This window comes from Phascolarctos cinereus, unplaced genomic scaffold (assembly GCF_003287225.1).
Source record: "Phascolarctos cinereus isolate Bilbo 61053 unplaced genomic scaffold, phaCin_HiC Scaffold_3;HRSCAF=262, whole genome shotgun sequence".
Taxonomy (NCBI): domain Eukaryota; kingdom Metazoa; phylum Chordata; class Mammalia; order Diprotodontia; family Phascolarctidae; genus Phascolarctos; species Phascolarctos cinereus.
Genome location: NW_027555736.1, coordinates 94,555,514 through 94,574,081, shown reverse-complemented (window position 1 = coordinate 94,574,081; position 18,568 = coordinate 94,555,514). Strand labels below are relative to the sequence as shown.

The following is an 18,568-nucleotide window of genomic DNA, read 5'->3' as shown; positions in this document are numbered from 1 at the left end:
AAAATGAATATATTAACTATTTCAGATCAATAGTGTTGAAGATCTAGAAACTGTGTTTGATATAACACATGAAAACTTAATCACTAGAATTAATTTGCAGTCATAGTGGGAGTTAGTAGCACCATTATCCAGTAATAATGTGACATAACTAATGTTTTAGAGTAGTGTAGGCCATTTTTCCCTACCAAAGATAAACCCTTAGTATACCTTGACTGAACAGAGATACTATTTGATAACCGTAGGAAGTATCATCGTATGCTGCTGTGGATAGGTAATAGCTGACAAAACAACATTGACAGTGCTTCAATAATGGACAAGTTCCAAATATCTCCATGAAAAAAAAAAACAATAATAATACTCAAGAAAATGTGAAGTGATCACACATAACCCAAAAACAGAGAGATAGTAATGTCTTTTGGTTATAATAATATCCTGAACTAAAAATATAATTATTTTCAAAATTCAAAAAGCAAAGGACTTTTCTGTTTTTGTTATGCAAAAACATAATTTTTAAAAATAAAAGATTAGCCATGAAAAAATATTTCCACATTAGTCCCAGTTGTGAAAGAAGAAAGAGTTCAAAAATTTTTAAAAATGAGAAAGAATAAAGTGAAAAAAATGTTTCAATCTGTATTCAGAGTACATCAGTTCTTTATCTGAATATGGATATCATTTTCCTTCATGAGTCCTTTGTACTTCTCTTGGATCATTTTGTTGCTGAGAAGAGCTGAGTCATTCATAGTTGTTCATCACACAACGTTGCTGATACTGTGTACAATGTTTTCTTGGTTCTGCTCATTTCCCTTTTCATCATTTCATACAATTTTCTGAAATCTGCCTGTTCATCATTTCTTCTTGAGCAATAGTATTGCATCACATTCATATACCCACAGTTTATTCAGCCATTCTTCAATTGATGGGCATCCCCTCAATTTCTAATTCTTTGGCACCAAAAATAGCTGCTATAATATTTTTTCACATTTAAGTCCTTTTCCTTTTTTATGATCTCTTTGAGTTAGAGACCTAGTAGTGGTATTTTGATGGATCAAAGGGTACATACAGTTTGGTTGCCCTTTGGGCATGGTTCCAAATCACTCTCCAGAGTGATTGGATCAGTTCACAACTCCACCAGCTGTGCATCAGTGTCCCAATTTTCCCACATCCTCTCTACCATTTATTATTTTCCTTTTTCATCATATTAGCCTATCTGATAGGTATGAGGTGGCATCATAGAGTTGTTTTAATTTGCATTTCTCTAATCAAAAGTGATTTAGAGGACTTCTTCATATGCCTATAGATAGCTTTGATTTCTTCATCTGAAAACTGCCTTTTCATATCCTTTGTCCATTTATCATTTGGGGAATGAATTTGTATTCTTATGAATTTGACTCAATTCTTTACATATTTGAGAAATGAGGCCTTTATCAGAGACATTTGCTGTAAGGATTCTGCTTTCCTTCTGATCCTGATTTTGCTGGTTTTGTTTGTACAAAAGTTTTTTAATTTAATATAATCAAAATTATATATTTTACATTTCATAATGCTCTCTAACTCCTGTTTGATCATGAATTCTTCTCTCCATAGATCTAACAATAGGTAGAGTATTCCTTGCTCTTCTAATTTGCTTGCTGTATGACCCTTTAAGTCAGAATCATGTACCCAGTTGGACCATATCTTGGTATATGGTGTGAAATATTGGTCTATAACTGGTTTGTGTCCTTTTGTTTTCCAGTTTTCCCAGAAGTTTTTGTCAAATAATGAGTTCTTATCCCTGAAGCTGAGGTCTTTGGGTTTGCCAAATACTAGCTTACAATAGTCATTGATTACTCTATCTTGTGTACCTAATCTATTCCACTGATCCATCACTCTATTTCTTACCAGTATCAGATAGTTTTGATGATTACTGCTTTATAATATAGTTTGAGACCTGGTATTGCTAGGCCACTTTCTTTCTTTTGTATTTTTTTCATTAATTCCTTTGATATGTTTGACCTTTTGTTCTTCTTGATGAATTTTGTTGTTATTTTTTCTAGCTATATCAAATAATTTTTGGTAGTTTGATTAGTATGACACTAAACAGATAAATTAGTTTAAGCACAATTGTAATTTTTTTATATTGGCTCAGCCTACCCATGAGCAATTGATATTTTCCTATTAGTTAGATCTGGCTTTATTTGTGTGAAAAGTTTTGTGATTGTGTTCATATAGTTCCTGGGTCTGTCTTGGCAGGTACACTTCTAAGTATTTTATATTGTTTATAGTTATTTTAAATGGAATTTTGCTTTCTATCTCTTGCTGCTGGGCTTTTTTGGTTACCTAAAGCAGCACTTTAGGGGCAACACATTTGAGGTTGCAAGAAGCCCTGAAGAGAAATGATGATTTATGTGGGTTTATCTTATATCCTGCAACTTTGCTAAAGTTGTTAATTATTTCAAGTAATTTTTTATTTCATGTTCTAGGATTCTATAAGTCATCACCTGCAAAGAGTGATAGTTTTGTTTCCTCAATGCCTATTCTAATTTCTTTTTCTTCTCATTGCTATAATTAACATTTCTAGTACTATATTAAATAATAGTGGTGATAACGGTCATCCTTGATTCACTTCTGATCTTACTGAATTTTTTTGATTGATTCTTGATGTCTCATAGAGTCATTAGCTTCCACTTGCCCAATTATAACTTTTAAGGTATTGTTTTCCTCAAGTAGCTTTTGTACTTTCTTTTCCATTTGACCAATTGTACTCTTTAAGGAGTTGTTTTCTACAGTGGATTTTTGTATCTCCTTTTCTATTTGGCCAATTCTACTTTTTAAGCAGTTTTCCAAGCTGTTCTTTTCCCAATTTATCTTCTATCATATTATTTTTAAGCTATTTTTTAAGCTATAAGTTCTTTCTGGGCTTGAGACCACTTCCTGTTTTTCTTTGGGGTTTTGCCTATAGGTGTTTTGACATTGTTGTCCTCTTCTGAGTTTGTATATTGGTCTTCCCTGTCACCATAATAACTTTCTATGGTCAGGTTCCTTTCTTTCTTTCTTTCTTTCTTTCTTTCTTTCTTTTTTTCTTTCTTTCTTTCTTTCTTTCTTTCTTTCTTTCTTTCTTTCTTTCTTTCTTCTTTTTTCTTTCTTTCTTTTCTTTCTTTCTTTCTTTCTTTCTTTCTTTCTTTCTTTCTTTCTTTCTTTCTCCAAGTTTTTTTTTTTACCTTTTTTCCTTTCTTTTAAATTTGATCTCTGCTGCCAGGCTGGAAAGGGCTCTGTCTCAAGCTACTGCTAGTAGTTGCAAGCCCTGGCTTTTTACCTAGTGCTGTACTGATGTTGCCCTGGGGCCCCCAAGGGACCCTTGTGTCTGGTGCTCTGTTGATGGTATGGACAGCTGGCTTCTGCTACTAGAGGCCATAAGGGGACTGGCAGCTTACCTGGTCCTGAGCTGGGGTCCTAGTTGTCTGGTGTGTGCTGAGGCCCAGTGGGGTTTTTCTGTATTTCCCTGGGGCTACACTGAAGCACATGGAGGTCTGGCCACTGAAGTCTGCCTGTTTGTCCTGTTTTGTGCTGAATTGTGCAGCAGTCTGGTCTACTTTTTTGTCAAGCTAAAGGATTCCTGTTTGCCCAAGGCTATGCTGAGGCATGTGATGGTTCTCAGAGTTGGAGCCTGCCAGTTCCCCTGGCTATGCTAAGGCACATGGAAGGTCTTGCAATTGGCATTTGCCTACTCCACCATAGTGGGGTACAGTATCTCCCACTGGTTTGCTGGTGAGATTGCTGCTGGCTTCCTGAGATACCTCCTGTCCTAGAAGTCCCTTTTACCAGAGTGAGATAGACCTTTCTTGCTGATCCTCCCAGGCTAAAAGGTCCCTTCACCCCATTTTTTCTGCTGGCTCTGCTGTTCCATGATTTGTTCTGAGACACTATTTTATGGTTGCTTGGAGGAGAATATGAGAGAGCTATAGCAATTTCCTGCTTACTCTGCCATCCTGGCTCCAGGAAGTAGAATCTAAATGTAGTTTTTGTGCATTGAAATTTTGTACTCAAAGTCTCTGCAGGGTACTAGTTAGTGAGACTATTAATAAAATGTAGCTTATAGATCTTTAAGGAACATATTAAAACTGTTTACAAAATTGCAAAAATAAATGCAGTTTAAATTTGGCAATTTACTAATGGTATTTATACTGATTTTAAACATGTGAAAGACAAAAATATTTGAATCACTTTTCATTTTTGTTTTTCAAAGTTTTAAATTACAAATATTTTTACATGAAAATGTCATATATCATAACAAAACTTGAAATTTCTTTTTTATTTGTTTGACTTTGATGTTAATTGGTCCTCTATTTTTGTGTATTTTTTCCTGTGTTTACAAAAGAAAAAGGAATAATAAATAAATGAAATTAAAATAATCATTGCTAATTTTTGTTATGATTTTTCAGCACATTTATAGTATCAGATATTTAAAATTATTTCATATTAATCTGTATTTTCAACTTAAAATGAAATTTCTATAATTATAGCTAATATAATGATACAATTTTTTGTGAGTAAACTATTTTGAAGAATATATATACTTAAGGTTCCTATAAGACTATCTCAAGATTGATTTTTAAGGGAGATGGAGTGATTTTAGGGGAGGAGTAAGGGAGAATGTATATTTTAAATTTAAAAAAACTTATCCAACAGAATCTTTAACCCAGAATAGTCAGAATCTGAGCTGGGAGGTTTAAAAATGAAGCTGATCTATGTGTTGTTTTGTTTTGTATTAATTTTAAAGTCAATGAATGGTAAAAATAAGAATCTCTAGGATACCTAGATACTTACCATCAAAGTGTTAAAATCAGAGATATCAAGTAGATTAAAATTTAAAATGCACACATGTTCCTAAGCCAAATATAAATGATTTGTCATTCAATTAGTCAATATTTACTCAGCAGTTACTATGTACTAGGTGCTATGGGGAATTTTTTGTTTTTGACTGAAAGATCCTCAAAAGCAGTTCTAATTGAGAAGCAGGTCATATATTCTTAAGAAAATAACACTTAATGAGAAGTGTAGCATGAATAATAGCAATAAACAATTGGAAGAGTATTGTGGGCTATGCTTTGAAAGGAATACTTCATGGACAACCTGGAATATGAGCTGTGTCCTTAAAAGAATTATAGAATATCAGGTTTGCAAGGGACCTCACTGGCCATCTAGTCCCACTTTTATGTGAACAAGAATTCCTTTGGTAATACACATGTGAGCTAATCATTCAGATTTTGCTTGAAGATGTCCACTGAGCCACTACCTCCTGAAACAGCCAATTCCATTTTTAGAGTGTTCCAATTTTTAGGAAGTTTCCCTTATAGTTGAGTCTAAATGTGCCTCTCTAGAAATTTCGTCCATTACTCCCAAAGCTGTCCTATGGAAACAAATCAGAAAAGAGCAAACCTTCAAATACATGAATTAAGTTCTCGTATCTCTCCTGTTTTCTTTTCTCCATGCTAAATATTCCCAGTTCCTTCAACCAGTCCTCATATATCATAAACTTCAGACACTTTATCATTCTTATTACTCTGCTCCTATAGTCCCATTACCAATCGGGTGACTTCAGTTTTGTTAAATGCATTTCCAAATTACTTTACACAGAGAATCAACATCTCATTATTAACAGTTAAAGCTATAATTTTAAAAGGAGTATGCTCACCCAAGTTCAGAGGCCAGCTTCTTTATTTTGAGCAGGATATGCTGAACCTGGCTGATGCTTCCAAGTAAAGGTTGCCCTATGGCCCAAAGCCATTGCCAGTGGGGCCAGTGATGTAACTGCTGACCCCCTCCCCACCTTCCTTTCCCAGGTGGGGGAGGGCAAAATCAAAGGTGAGGGGGGAAAGGGTGAAACTCTCTTCTCTTCTCCTAGGAGAGGGATTAGCAGATACCCTGTTGACTCAAGGGAAGGGAGTAGGACAAGGGAGTATCCAGAGTTGTAAGAAGGAGTTTCAAAACTCCTTAATGATTGATCACAAAACCTCCAGAATCTGCCAAGATAATTTTAGCTGTTTTAACTTTTCCCTGGAACCTCCATGATGAAGGAATCAGGGGTATAGAGGGAAGGGAATAAGTAAGCCTCAGGGAACCAAAAAGCAACTGCAGTTTTCCACAATTCCCTAGCACTGAAAGAATTGACAGAATTGGGCATATAGTTCTGGATAGGGCATCTGTCCTATGCTACGGAAGGTGTACCCATGTCCGTGGCCTCGAACCGACCCAGAAGACTGAGAGCTTGAGAGCGTCAGGCTGAGTGTGGGATAGCTTCATAACTGTCTGCCTGAAAAGCATCTCCAAGCATTGGTGCTTGGAGGGCAACCCCAACTTCAGAGCAAGAGTTTGGAGGGAAGCTTACATACCTTCCAGTCTTGGCTGCAGAAGAACTTAGGGTTAGGCAGTTTCCCTGTATGGGCCACTAAAATGTTGAGGTTTAGAGGTCCTGGGGTGCTGGGGCCCCAAAAATCACAACACATGGGTCCTGCCCAAAAGAATTTGACCCAAGCCTTCTTTCAGCCAAAGACACAGGTCATTAGAACATCTGTCATATTGGGCAGACTGTTAAGGAGTCTGAACATTAGGAAGCTATTGGCTAGATTTTAAGAATCTGAGCTAATATCAAGCTTTTAACATAGCCTCTAAAGGCTTTATATACTACATAATATTAGAATAATTATTATTCATAATGATATCTCTGACCACAATCTTCCAGTGCCTACATGTAGTGTGATGGTGATCGTGGATTCCTGGAAGCCATATCAATGAATTAAAGGCCCAGGAAAGTTGTACCAAATGAGAAATTCTTCAGGTATGAACATTAAAATTGGCTATAATCTGAGGACCAGCATGACTAATTTTATAGTTAGCCATCAGATGGTGAATCTTGTTTACTGCAATAATCCATAAACCTATTTATTAAGGTATAGAAGGAATATGATCTAGAAGTGGAAGCAGTAGCAGCAGTACCAGTGGAAGCAGTATTCACATCAGTGAAATCACATGGGTGTTTTGAAATATTCAAATATTGATCATCAAGAAAAATTTAAATTTTATTTGGTGGGTCCTATTGAAGGAGAAAGATTTGCATAATTGGGGGGAAAAGATGTCCATTCAAACTGATTTTTTTAAATAATAGTTTTGGCTCTTAAAAGAACAGATTTTAGTTCTCTAGAAAATTCACCAATGTGGAAAACTGTATTTTGTGCTGGATAAATGGAGGAGTATCCATTTATCTATATTAAATGCATTGATCATTATGTTGACCAGTTGACATATACATTTTGAATTTGGGTACATAGGTGCTTATGTGTGTGTGCCTGGAAATACACAAAAAGATATACAGGTGAATGCATACTTTTCATGTATGTAAAACATTAATTAGCATATTATTTCATATGTGTGTATATATGTATGTATTCAATTTATTTAGAGCATTGATTATTTTCATTTAATCATTTACTTCTTCAGGTCCTTTGCTCCTGAATGAAGATGAAATGGTTTCAATTAGGTGTCTTATCATATATTCTGAATACAGCCATCTCTATTTGATGGAGGGTTTTCTTAGGGATTGCTAATAAATTACATTCTTAGGTTAAATAAGCTACTGTTGAGAGCTGTTTGTCATGTGCCCATCCTTTACTCCTGATCACTTCCTTTTATAGAAATCAGTTCCATCATCCTTTAATTTGAAAGCTAACAGTAGACCTGCTAGAGTACATACTCAGCTCTGACAAATGGTCTTGAAATTATGCTTTCTTCATTTACATTCATAACAGAAATGGCTCTGTCATCCCATGGCATAGTCTGTGAACCTGTAGCAAATGTTAACTCTGAGGCTTCATCTTTATAAATGTAGGCATGTGGTATAGTGGAGTGAAGGTTAGTGAAGTGAAGTTAAAAAAACAGTGAAGGTTTGTTTATGGCAATAATGTCATCGTATGTTATAACAAATGACAAATGGCTTTCTTAGCCTGCCAGTCTCCATCCCTGTCAGACACCATGGGTATAGCATTCTCAAAATGAGTGACATCAAAGAAATGAGCAACCTGTTTACAGCAGTAAAGAAATATTGCTGGTCCTTGAGCTGAATTGTAATAATCCAAGGGGACAAGAAAAGATAGAGTATTGAAGCTATTCTAGCTTCTTTAGTTATTAAAATTTTAAATCTAATTAATACCACTGAAGAGAGATCTAGATTCATGAGGAATTACATCTAATAAGTTTTAAAATAGAAAGTTAATAAAATTGTTTAATAAAATTGTCCTGTAAGGGAATATTTAATTGTACGATTTTACTTTTACTTGAACATACAGATATTGGATGTAGTCTTAATTGTATTTCTGTAAATACAGTAGATATAGGTATTAGCACTGCCTTGAATATGTTCCTAAACAATTTAGGCATTTAGTTGTTAGAATGCTATTATTTCTGTTGCTGAGTCAATATGTAAGACTGTATATATCTGACATTCAATGAGAGGTCATGGTCATGAGGATTTTCAACCACGTAAGTGATGTTGCCCTGTGTTTATAATGTAATATCTTTTTTTTCATTTTTCATTTTTTAAAAAATCTATTTTGATTTATCAACAATTACTTCTATAAACTTTTGAGTTTTAAATTTTTCTTCCCCAACCTCCCTCCCCACCTCCCTACCCAAGACCGTACATGATCTGATGTAGGTTATACATATACATTGCTATTAGACATATTTTCAAATTAGTGATGTTGTAAGGAAGAATTAGAACCAGCAGGAGGAACCACAAGAAAGAGAAAACAAAACAAAACAGAAGGAAAAAAAGAGCAAATAGTATGCTTCAATCTGCATTCAAACTCTATAGTTCTTTCTTTGGATGTGGATAGCATTTTCCATCATGAGACCTTTGGAGATGTCTTAGATCCTTGCATTGCTGAGAAGGGCTAAGTCTATCAATGTTAGTCATAGCACAATGTGGCTGTTACTGTATACCACATTCTCTTGGTTCTGCTCATTTCACTCAGCATCAGTTCATATAAGTCTTTCCAGGTTTTTCTGAGGTCCGCCTGCTCATCATTTCTCATAGCACAATAGTATTCCATTACATTCATATACCACAACTTGTTCAGCCATTCCCTAATTAATGGGCATACTTTCAATTTCCAATATAATGTACTGTCATGATGGTTACCATTAGCTTCAGTTACCAGAATGTTGCATAGTATATCCATGTGGCTTCTAAGAATATAAGGACCAAAAAAGAATAATAGTGATGTATATTATTAAATAGTTGTTCTATGCCTTTGAGAAGGCTTGTATAAACAACATACAAGCAAAATAAACTGTCAGGGAAAGGAAATGAGAACTCAAGTGCAGGCAGGAAAATCTAAACAATAAATATTAGGATTTGTAGAAATAGAGGGGAAAAAAGAGAAAATATCTCTTTATGGCACATGCATAAGAATCATTAGTAGTAGAAAAAAATGATAGAATTCTCAATATTCAAGCTGATTTGGAGAAGGTGATCAATTGTGTGTTCACACAATTTTCCCACTCCCAATCTTTCCATACTCTAATCTCTTACTAAAAATAATTACTGAGAAGGTCAAAAAAGGAACCTCTTATGTCCTCATTCCCTATGAAGGGGACCACATAAGCCATAGTTTTGGGTAACATCTGAAAGAGAAATGAAGCCTGAAGAAATGATATGATGTAGTTTCAAATTACTTCCATGCAGTGGGAGTCTCCATTGTTCAATAGGGGGCGTATAGTCAACAACATAAATTCTACCCAGGGCTCAGGCTTTAAGGATCTGATTTGGCCACATCAAAGGTAGAAATTCAAGAGATGTATGAATTTCCCAGTCATGGGTATATAACATAGACGTCCAGGATAAAGATATACATAGCAGATTAATGGGATATTGTTTTTTAGAAAAAAGTAGCCCACTCAAGAATAGCTAGATGGTGTAGTAGATAGACCACTGGGCTTGAATCAGAAAGACTCATTTTTATAAGGTCAAATCCAGCTTCAAACACTTAATTACTAGCTCTGTGATCCTGGGCAAGTCATTTAACCTTGCTTGCCTTAGTTCCTATTCTGTTAAAAAAAATGATTTGAAGAAGGAAACTGCCACTCCAGTATCTTTGCTAAGAAAACCCTGAAAGGGATCACAAAAAGTTGTACATGACTGAAAAATGACTAAAACAACAAAGAACCCATTCAGATTCCAGTTTAAGTAATATAACCCTGCCAACTTCACAGACTGACTAAATACACTGAGGTTTTGGTGATTTAATAAACCCCATATAAGTCATTGCCAATCAAGAAGTACTTGATTGCTTCCTTTGAGTCCTAATTAAAATTCTGTCTTTTACAGGAAGCCTTTATCAATACCTCTTAATTCTACTGCTTTCCCTCTGTTAGTTATTTCCTATTTATTCTGTGTATAGTTTGCTTTGTGTATGTATTTGCATGTTGTCTCTCCCATTTGATTATAAACTCCTTGAGGGCAGAGACTGTGTTTTCCTACTTTCTCTATCCCAATGCTTAGCACAGTGCGTGACTTAGTAAATGTTTATTGATTGATTGACTTAACAGACTCTTCAATTTCATATGTGTTTCTATTGCTAAGAACATCATCATGAATAACTAGAAGAACTGGAGAGCTATGCCCATTAATGTGTTATCCACCCTTGTTAGATGTCTCTATGTATCCTTGCTATTGTTATCTATTAAGAGTTTTGAGGCTGCCTTATTGAGTCATTCTTATCAAATGTAATCTTCAGATCCAGATCCAGATCCAGAATAGGGTAAAAAAGTAGAAAGAGACCCTTCTTGATGCTAAGAATTCTCATGAATAAATAAATATATTTGTTATGTAGGGATCATGGAATTTCCTGAAATTTCCTGAAATTTAATATAAGAAACACAAAGTTATTACTGTGTACAAGAAACTATGGCAGATGCTGAGCGTAAGAAAACAAAAATACACAGTCTGTGTCTCAAGGGGCTTAGAATCTAAAATGTGTTAGTTCTACACTCATTAGAAATGTGAATAAATCACTAGAACATGGAAAAGTGTAACCTATTTCATATCTGTTCTCCATTTAGTTTCATCTGTAAATGTTCTTGAGATAATCTGGCTTATGGGTTCTCATTCCAGGATTTTTACAGAATCATTTTCCCATGTACTTCTTTTTACAATTTTGTGATGTAACCTTGCTTATAATTTTTCATTCTCTTACATGTATGGCAAATTTGCATGTACTTGAAATCTGTATCATCACTGGTTGAATGTCTCTCTTCATAGAAAAGAAATCAGGCATTTTCAGGCTGAAGGGGATTCTTGGACTTATCAATGTAACAATTATTTTATGTCAGTTAAACTTCTCTAAGAAATGGTGAGAATCAGGATCGATATCTACTTTGATCCATTTCCTCTTTTACAGAAAAAACCAGCCTGTTTAAACAAGTCTGATTGGAACTACCAAAATAGTACAGTCTTCTGAAATTAATCTTTTTACTTAGGAATTGATTTTGACCTTTAACAAGTCAATGATTTCAATTTATGCATACAGTTGATTCTCTAGTTATTTCTCTTTGAGAATCAATTATATTCTCCCTAGTTAGATTACTGTATTAGCCATATCCAAAAAATTATGCCTCAGTCTGAACTCTGTCTGAATTTATCACCTGTCTGTCATATTTCTCATGAGTCCTCTGGAATCTTCATTAATCATAGTTCAATATTTTTTCAAAGTTGTTTATCTTTACCATTTTATTATTATATAAATTGTTCTACTGTTCTTCTCACTTAACTCTGTATCCTTTCATTTAAGTCTTCTTAGGTTTCTCTGGAACCATAATGCTCTTCATCATTTCTTATATCACAGTAGTATTCTATCACATTCATATACAATAACTTGTTCAGCCCCCTTCCAATTTATGGGCAATCCTTTAGTTTCCATTTTTTTAGCTACTGCAAAAAGGGCTACTATAAATATTTTTGTACATCCTTAGTTTATTTGGCTTAGCAGTAATCCCTCCTTTAATCCATATTCACTCTTATTCTTCCTTCACTCTAGCTTATTTCCTTTCCCTTGTATTTACCTGTTAGATGAAATGTATTTCTTTAACCAACTGTGCACGTTTGCAGTCTTTTCTCCTTTGACTATTTCAGATGAGAATGAAGTTCAAGTACTGATCATTCTTCCACCCTCTCTGCTTTGTTTGAATAGACTTCTATTTTCCCACCACATGTGAGATATTTCCTTTTCACCATATTTGGTGGATTTCTCTTCCCCTCCATTTCTACTCTTCTTTTAAGATCATCAAAATATTATAAATCCGTTCTCAAGTCCTCTGTCCAAACTCCCTCTATGAATGCTGTTGCTGATAGGCCTCTGAAAGGCACATGTGTTCTCTCATAATATTAGAATGTACATAGGTTATCCTTTTCTAATTCCTTATGGTTGTTCACTCATATTTACCTTTTGATGTTTCTCTTGTCTCCTTGTGCCTGCACTGCCAAGTTTCTGCACGGTTCTGCTCATTTCATTGGGAATATTTGCAAGTCCACTATTTAAAAAAAAAGTTTTCTTGATCAAGTTATTATGGTTGTGATCCTATTTCTTTTGCCATCACAGTCCTTCAAGTTCTCCCTTCCTTTAAAGTGGTGGCTGCTAAATCTTGTGTGAGCCTATGTCTCTGATACTTGCATTCTTTTTTCTGCCTCCTTGCCCTTGGCTATCATGTTTCTTGGAATTTTAATTTAAGATTTCTTGGAAGAGGTGACTGATGGATTTTTTTTTCTATTTCCTCTTTGCCCTCTAAGAGATCTGGACAATTTTATTTTATGATTTCTTGAAATATGGTTTCCAAGCTCTTTTTTCAATCATGGCTTTCAATGATTCTTAAGTTATTTCACTCTCCACCCTTGATGTGTGACCTAGACCTGGTAGTGAGCAACAGAGCTATGAGTTCATAATTATTCCTAGACCTTTGCACAAGATCAGGAACTTTATAGTAGAACAGGAACCTCTTCTTTCCCTAATGCATGGCCTCTTTGTGTGCTGGAATGTCCATGTGGCTATTCCTAGCTAGAAATCCACAAACTTCCCAATCTTCTTTTGTCTACCTGGGATAGAAAAGTGTATCATCTTTTTTTTTTTTACTTATTATTTCTAATCAGGAGTCAATTTGGTACATTTTCTAGAACTGTGTGGAAGAATTGTTGGATAGAACTCAAATATATTTTTCCTTACTCCACGATCTTCTTAGCTAGCCTGAATTGTAACTTCAGCATATTTTTCATTGACCTTTATTATGCCAACTTCACATCAAAGTCACTGAGTATCACAGTACATGTTGACTTAATGTGGTGTTTGGTTAAGTTCTTCAAAGAATTTTTTCCTTTTCAGGATTTGACCTTGGAGAAAGTGTAGAATATTGAAATACTGGTAGCCTTGGAGTCAAAAGTGCTGGGCTCAAATTGTGGTTCAGTATTTTGGAGAGTTTGGAGTTGGCTCATTGAAGGGATGATAAGTGATCAGATTCTCCTGTCTTTACCCAGCATTTAGCAAAAAAATGCTTTCCAAATGAGTGATTCTAATGTAAATTAGTAGCCATACACAGGAATAATAAAGATAGCTCACACTCAAACTGTGTGTCCAAGGGTTTATTGAAAAATGTAGTATGACTAGACAGTCCCCTAATAATAGGGCATGGTTGCCTTCATTATTCCTCCCAAAGATGTATTTAGTATTTAGATACAAATACTGATGGTGAAGTCCTACATTGGTAGAAAGTTAAGAATGAATGAAATCACCCAGCTTCTGGACTTTTTAAATTTAAAGTTTGATGCCCTTTTTACTTATTTTTTTAACATTTGTTTTTAAAATGTTGAGTTCAAAATTCTCTTTTTCTCCCTCCCCACTCCCTTCATTGAGAAGGCAAGCAATTCCATATAGGTTATATGTGTGTAGTCATGCAAAATATATCCATAATAGCCATGTGAAAGAAAACATAGACAAAAGGAATTCAAGAAAAATAAAGAAAGTGGGGGAAAAGGTACTTCACTCTGTGTTTAGACACCATCAATTCTTTCTCTAGGGATGGATGGCATTTTTCATCCTAAGTCCATCAGAGTTGTCATGGATTGTTGTATTGCTGAGAATAGCTGTCATTCACAGCTGATCATTTTACAGTTTTGCTGTTACTTTGTACTTAGTACATTTCACTTTGCATCAACCCATGTAAATCTTTCTAGGTTTTTCTGAGAGCATCCTGCTCATCATTTCTTATAGTACAATAGTATTCCATCATAATTACATACCACAACTAAAAAGTTGATTGAATTAAATATGCATCCTCTCAATTTCTAATTCTTTAGCCCCAGAAAAGATCTGCTGTAAATATTTTTGTACATAAAGGTCCTTTTCCTTTTTTTTTATCTCTTTTGGCATACAGACCTAGTAGTGGTATTGCTGTGTTAAAGTGTATTCATGGTTTTATAGTCCTTTGGACATAGTTCCAAATTTCTCTAAAGAATAGTTTAATCAATTAACAAATCCAACAATAGTACATTAATGTCTCAGTTTTCCCACATCACCTCCAATATTTGTCATTTACCTTTTCTGTCCTGTTATCTAATAATATAATCTAATAATAATTATAATAATAAATAATAATAATCTAATAAGTATGAGGTAGTATTTCAGAATTAACTTGCTTTTCTCCAATTAATAGTGAGTTAGAATATTTTTATATGTCTATAGATAGCTTTAATTATTGCATCTGAAAACTGAACATATTTTTTGATCATTTGTCAATTGGGGAATGGCTCCCATTTTTATAAATTTGACACAGTTCTCTATATGTTAGAGAAATGATGTCTTTATCAGAGAAACTTGCCTCATTTTTTTCACAGTTGCTATTGCTATCTCTATTTCCCTCCATCCTATTCCCTCTACCTGTGTTTATTCTATTCTCTTTCTCTTTTACTCTGTCCCTCCTCAAAAGTGCTTTGCTTCTGATTATCCTTTCCCTCAATCTGCCCTCTTCTATCACCCCCCATTCAATCATCCCGTAGTTCTATTTTCCTGTAGGGCAGGATAGATTTCTATACCTTGTTGCCTGTAAATCTTATTTCCCAGTTGCATGTCAATTTTTAACATTCATTTTTAAAACTTTGAGTTCCAAATTCTCTCCCTTCCTCCCTCCTCATCCACCCTCATTGAGAAGGCAAGCAATTTGCTATAGGTTATACCTGTGTACTCATGCAAAACACTTCCATAATAGTCATATTGTGAAAGACTATTTTTCTACATCTTTTCCAATGTTTATTGCTGTCCTGTTTTGTCATGTTAGCCAATCTGATAGGTGTGATGTTGTACCTCAGAGTTGTTTTAATTTCTCTAATCAATAGTGATTTAGAACTTTTTTTCATATGACTATAGATAGCTTTAGTTTCTTCCTCTGAAAACTGCCTGTTTCTATATGTTGGCCATTTATCAATTGGGGAATCACTTGTATTCTTATAAATTTGACTAAGTTCTTTATATATTTTATAAATGAAGCCTTTATCAGAAATACTGTTATAAAAACTCTTTCCCAGTTTTCTACTTCCCTCCAAATTGTGGATACATTGGCTTTGTTTGCACAAAACCTTTTTAATTTAATGTAATCGAAATTATCCATGTTTCATAATGTTCTCTATCACTTGTTTGGTCATAAAGTCTTCCCTTCTCCATAGATCTGACAGGTAAACTATTCCTTACTCTCCTAGTTTGTTTACAGTATGAGTCTTTATATCTAAACCCTATACCCATTTTGACTTTAGGTTGGTATAGGGTGTAAGATGGGTTATGCCTCGTTTCTGCCACTCTATTTTCCAGTTTTCCTAGCAGTTTTTGTTAAATAGTGATTTATTATACCAGAAGCTGGAGTTTTTGTATTTATCAAATAGTAGATTACTATAGTCATTGACTATTGTGTCTTGCATACCTAAACTGTTCCACTGATCCGCCACTGGCTATTTCTTAGCCAGTATCAAGTAGTTTTGATGATTGCTGCTTTATAATACAATTTAAGATTTGGTACAGCTAGACCATCTTCCCTTGCATTTCTTTTCATTAGTTCTCTTGATATTCTGGATCTTTTGTTCTTCCAGATTAATTTTGTTATTGTTTTTTCTTCCTCTATAAAATAATTTTGGTAGTTTGATTGGTATAGTGCTGAATAAATAAATAAATTTAGTTAGAGTAGTCATTTTTATATTAGCTCAGCCTACCCATGAGCAATTGATATTTTTCCAATTATTTAGATCTGACTTTATTTGTGTGAAAGGTGTTTTGTATTTGTGTTCATATAGTTCCTGGTTTTGTTTTGGCAGGTAGACTGCCAAATATTTTATAATGTGTACAGTAATTTTAAATGGAATTTCTCTTTCTGTCTCTTGCTGTTAGGCTTTGTTAGTAATATACAGAAATGCTAATATTTAGCCTACAACTTTGCTAAATTTGTTTATTATTTCAAGTAATTTTTTACTTGATTCTCAATTCTCTAAGTATGCCATCATATCAACTGCAAAGAGTGATAGCTTTGTTTCTTTTTCACTTATTCTATTTCTTTTTCTTCTCCAATTCCTACAGCCAACATTTCTAGCACAATATTGAATAACAGTGGTGATAATGGACATCCTTGTTTCACCCCTGATCTTACTGGAAATGCTTCTAGCTTATCCCCTTTACATATAACACTCGCTGATGATTTTTTTTGGGGGGGTTCCCAAGTTTATTGGAAAGAAAGCAGTAAATATGAAACACCTCCTCCTGGTGTTTTGAGGTTCATCCCAACCGTGGGCTGGGTAACTTGCAGGTTGGACAAACTGCCAAAGTCCAGGAGTTTCAACATTTCTTTGGTATCAGGGTCCACTTCAATGATTTCTTGATCCAAAGCAGACACCTCAGGGACGTAGTTGTCCCTCCTTTTTCTTTCCTCTTCCTGCAGTTTGATGGAGATACCTCTCACAGGGCCTCTCTGGATCCTCTTCATCAGATGAGTAACATAGCCCGCGATCTTGTTGCAGAGCTTCTTGCTGGGAATGATGGCGATCTCCTCGCACAGCACTTGTTGGTGTGGAAGTCATTGTCCAGGCAGGTGTAGTACTTCTTGGTGATAACTTGCATCGTCTTCTTCGTGGTCTTGGTCCAAACGAGACCCATGTTGGCGCCGGAGGGTCTCGCTGATGATTTTTGATAGTTGCTATATTTTAAGGAAGACTCTGTTTATTCCAATATTCTCTAATGTTTTGATAGGAATAGGTGCTGCATTTTGTCAAATGCTTTTTCTGCATCTATTGAGATAATCTTATGATTTGTTAGTTTTGTTGTTGATATAGTCAATTATTCTGATAGTTTTCCTAATATTCAACCAGCCCTTCATTCCTGGTATAAATCCTACCTGGTCATAGTGTATTATCTTCAAGATAAGTTCCTGTAATCTCTTTGCTAATATTTTATTTAAAATTTTTGCATCTATATCCATTAGGGAAATTGGTCTATAATTTTCCTTCTCTGTTTTGGTTCTTTCCAGTTTAGGTATCAGCACCATATTTGTATTATAGAAAGAATTTGTTAGGACTCTTTCTTCACCTATTTTCCAAAGCAATTTATATAGTATTGTAATTAGTTGTTCTTTAAATATTTGATAGAATTCACTTGTAAATTCATCTGGCCCTGGAGATTTTTTCTTAGGGAGTTCATTGATGGCTTATTCAATTTCTTTTTCTGAAATGGGGTTGTTTAAATATTTTATTTCCTCTTCCATAATGTGGGTAATTTATATTTTTGTAAGTATTCATCCATTTCACTAAGATTGTCACATTTATTGGCATACAGTTGGGGAAAATAGCTCCTAATTTTTATTTTGATTTCCTCTTCATTGGTGGGGAATTCACCATTTTCATTTTTGATGCTGGTAATTTGGTTTTCTTCTTTTTTTATTCAAATTAACCTAAGGTTTGTCTATTTTATTGTTTTTTTTTCCATGAGACTAGCTCTTAGTTTTATTTATTAGTTCAATAGTTTTCTTAAGTTCAATTTTACTAGTCTCTTTTGGTTTTCAGAATTTCTAATTTGGTATTTAATTGGGGATTTTTAATTTGTTCTTTTTCTAGCTCTTTTTAGTTGCATGCCCAATTCATTGATCTCTTCTTTCTTTATTTTATTCATGTAAGCATTTAGAGATTTCCCTAAGAACCATTTTCACTGCATCCCGTAAGTTTTAGTATGTCGTTTCATTATTGTCATTCGCTTGGATGAAGTTATTGATTCTTTCTATGATTTGTTAGTTGACCCACTCATTCTTTAGGATTAATTATTTAGTTTTCAATTAATTTTTAGCTATCTTTCCATGGTCCTTTGTTACATGTAATTTTTATTGCATCATGATCTGAAAAGGATGCATTTAATATTTCTGCCTTTCTGCATTGGATTGTGAGGTTTTTATGCCCTCATATGTGGTCGATTTTTGTGTAGATGCTGTATTTGGCCAAGAAAAAGTACATTTCTTCCTGTCCCCATTC

The 18,568-nt window shown here is 34.5% G+C and overlaps 1 protein-coding gene and 1 pseudogene across 1 annotated transcript in view; one reads left to right on the top strand and one right to left on the bottom strand.

Annotated features, from left to right (window-relative positions):
- ATRNL1 (attractin like 1) overlaps positions 1-18,568 on the top strand; it is a 1,198,805-nt gene that overhangs the window by 647,205 nt on the left and 533,032 nt on the right.
- LOC110209587 (small ribosomal subunit protein eS17 pseudogene) lies at positions 16,777-17,207 on the bottom strand (annotated as a pseudogene).